Raw genomic sequence first — 4,131 nt, 5'->3', positions numbered from 1 at the left:
GATCTGCCACAGAAAGACATTTTCAGAATGCTGCTTGGAGACATAGAGGATATGAGGGAAACAATACAGAAAAAGGATGAAATGATAGAGGAAATAAAGACCATGCACCAAAGGGATATATACAAGAGCTCAGAGACGAGGTAACAAAAAACCAGTAGTAAATTCATGGACTTCTCCAACCAACTGGAAGAGGCAGAGAACAGCACCAGTGACTTGGAGGACAGCCAAACAGACTTTAACAAACGTGAAAAATAGTCAAATAAGATCATCAGAGAAACTGAAGAAAACCTGAGAGCTCTATCTTATGCTATGAAGAGGAACAGCATCAGAAGAATTGCATTACTGGAGGAGGACAAAACAAAGAAGTCATCTGCAACAATAGTGAGAGAATTCTTGGAGGAAAATTTCCCCCAGCTTAATGAATGAAAACCAGGCAACCAGTCAAGAGACTGAAATAAAACTACCTAGACTGAATCCCAAGAAATCATCAATGCACAAAATAGTTAAACTTTCCAACTTTGAGGAAAGGAGAAAATCATGAGAGCAGCTAGCGAAAAACAAGCAATCACATATGAAGGTTCTCATATAAGAATATGAACAGACATATGAGGGGACACTATGAAGAAGGGAACAGAGTGGAGGAACGTATTCAAAAAATTGAAGGAAAATAACACAAACCCAAGAATATTCTATCCAGCAAAATTCTCTATCAGGGTAGATGGTGAAGTAAAAGTCTTCCCAGACAAGGAAAAACTCAAAAACTATGTTAAAAGAAACCCAGCCCTACAAAGGATCCTTGCTGACCCAATAAGGGCAGAAGAACAGCACTCACCAAGTATACAAAAAAGTCACATAAAACAACCTCACCCAGAGGGCAACAAAGAGAAAATCGCCTCCAAGATACCACTGGCTTAAGAGTTGAAAGAAGTTAAGAATGAACCACTCACTCACACAAACACATATGCATGCATAACATACTGATTTTAAAAAGGAGGTAGGAAAACACCCAAAATAAAAGCTATTAAGATGACATAACAGATTCCACAGATGGAGGTAATAACCCTGAATATCAATAGACTGAATTCAGGCATTAAAAGATAGAGGCTACAGGGCCCTAAGGAGGACAACACTGGAGACCCAGGGCCGGGACTGACCCAGACTGACCCTGTGCCACTGAGGCAAACCACTAAAAGCGTGTAGCAGAGCAACTGTGGGGACAGAGCAGGGAGCCCCCAAGAGAGTACAGAAGACGGACTGTGGGGCCAAAGCATGGTACCCCATTGGACCTGACAGGACATGACTAGAGATCAAAAATCAGACCCTTGATCTATTTACAGGTTTTTCTTTCTATAAAATTTTTTTTCTTTTAATTAATTTATTCTTCTATGGGTAATTGGTTTCCTTTTTTGTTGTCATAGCTGTGTTCTCACTCATTGCCTATCTTGCTATGACTTGATTTTTGGTGCATATTATTATCTCTACAGATCTATCTAGGAGATAGACTGGATGAATAGTCTGGAGGAGAAAACAACGGGACCAATGGTTCCAGGGGGACACAGGAGGGGGGAGAGGGACAAGGAGGTGGGGCTGACCAACCCAGGGACAGGGGAGCAACAAGTGATCCAAAATCAGTAGCAAGAAAGGTGTGAGAGGCCTGGTAGGGATTCAGCAAGGGCAAGGTAACCAAGAGAAATCACTGAAACCCAATTGAAGGCTAAGCATGATTGTGGGACAAGAGGAAAGTAAAAGGAAATAGAGGAAAGAATTGGGTGGCAAAGGGTATTTATAGAGGTCTAAAGACTGGAATGTACATGTGTAAATATAGTTATATGAGTGTAAGGAAACAGAGCTATGTGCATGTATTTATAGGTTAAGTACTAAGGCAGCGGATGGACATTGGGTCTCCACTCAAGCACTTGCTCAATACAAGAACACTTTGTTCTATTAAATTGGCATTCCAGGATGCACATCTTCCCGACACAATTACTGAAGAAAAATGTGTGCATAAGCAAATGTGGTGAAGAAAGCTGACGGTACCCAGCTATCAAAAGATATAGCGTCTGGGGTCTTAAAGGCTTGAAGATAAACAAGAGGCCATCTAGCTGAGAAGCATCAAATTCCCCATGGAAGAAGCACACCAGCTTGGCTGACCACAAGGTGTAAAAGGGACCAGTTATCAGACATCAAAGAAATAAAAATCATATCAACGGGTGCCCACCTCCCTGATACGATCAATGAAGACAAACGTGTGCATAAGCAAATGTGGTGAAGAAAGCTGATGGTGCCCAGCTATCACAAGATATAGCGTCTGGGGTCTTAAAGGCTCAAAGATAAACAAGTGGCCATCTAACTCAGAAGGAACAAAGCCCACATGGAAGAAACACACCAGCCTGTGTGACCACGAGCTGTTGAAGGGATCAGGTATCAAGCATCAAGGAACAAAAAGTCATATCATTGAAAATGTGAGTGAGTGCAGAGTGGAGACTCAAGGTCCATTGGCAGCCAACTGGACCCCCCTTACTGAAGGGTTGTGGGGAGGAAATGAAATCAGTCAGGGTGCAGGGAAGCAACAATGAAACATATAACTTTCCTCTAGTTCTTGAATGCTTCCTCCCTTGCACTATCATGATCCCAATTCTACCTTGCAGATCTGGCTAGACCAGAGGATGTACATAGGTACAGAGGGCAACTAGAAACACAGGGAATCCAGGACAGATGACTCCTTTGGGACCGGTGGTGAGAATGGCGATGCTTGGAGGGTGGAGAAAATGTGAGGTGGAAAGGGGGAACTGATTGCAAGAATCTGCATATGACCTCCTCCCTGGTGGAGAGACAGCAGAGAAGAAGGCAGGGGAGACATCGACTGTGTAATATATGACAAAATAATGATAACTTATGAATTATGAAGGGCTCATGGGGTGGGGGCAGTAGGGAGGGAGGGGGAAAATGAGCAGCAGATATTAGGGGCTCAGGTAGAAAGCAAATGTTTTGAGAATGATGATGGCAACAATTGTACATATGTTCTTGACACAATGGATGGATGTATGGATTGTGATAAGAATTGTATGAGCACCCAATAAAATGATTAAAGAAAAAAAGGCAGAGGCTAGTGGATTGGCTTAGGAAATATAACCCCACAGGAGACACATCTCAAGAATACAGAAAAAATAGGCTGAAAAATCAAAGGCTGGAGAAAAGCATACCAAGCAAAAAGCGATTGAAAAAAAGTAGGGATCACAGTCCTAATCTGATAAAATTGATCTCAAAGTACAAATCATAAAAAGAGATAAAGAGGGACACTATATAATGCTGAAGAGAACTGTAGACCAAGAAACAATAAGTGTTTTAAATATATATTCTCTGAACAAGAGACCCACAGAATATGTCAATCAAATGCTCCAAGAATGAAAAAGAAATTACAGCCTCGACAATTATAGTAGGTGACTTCAGTACATCACTCTCTAAGAAAGATAGATCACAGGGAAAAAAGCTTAACAAGGAGGCTACAGATCTAAACAACAGGATTAGACAACTTGACCTGATACACATTTTCAGAGCTCTCAACCTCAATTAAAAAAAAAAATTTTAATCACATTCTTTTCAATCCCACAAGGCACAAACTCCAAGAGAGACAACAGGTTGGGGAAAAGGTTAAATCTGTGTGAATTCAAGCTTATAGAGATGATACTGACTTATCTCTCCAACCACTATGCCATAAGGCTGGAAATCAACAAAAGGACGATTAAGAAAACAACTGGGTAAATAACACTCTATTGCCAAAGGAGTGTGTACTGGCCCAGATCAGATGAAATCAGGAAGTTTCTACAAACCAACGAGAATAAGAATAAGACATCCAAAACTTCGGGACACAGCAAAAGCAATTATCAGAGGAAGTTTAATAGCAATACATGTGCACATGAAAAAGGAAGAGAGACTTATGATTGATATGCTGACACAAAACTTACAGCAATTATAGCAAAATCAACAGGACAATCCTACCAATAGCGATATAAAAAAGAAATAATAGAAATCAGGGCTGAGAATGGAGCGGCATGGTCCCCAGGGAATGCTGAAAGTGGACTTTGGGGCCAGGGCGTGTTACCCCAACAGACTGGACTGGAAAACACTCCT

The sequence above is a fragment of the Tenrec ecaudatus genome, chromosome 1 (genome assembly GCF_050624435.1).
Source record: "Tenrec ecaudatus isolate mTenEca1 chromosome 1, mTenEca1.hap1, whole genome shotgun sequence".
Taxonomy (NCBI): Eukaryota; Metazoa; Chordata; class Mammalia; order Afrosoricida; family Tenrecidae; genus Tenrec; species Tenrec ecaudatus.
This window is presented reverse-complemented; position numbering follows the sequence as displayed.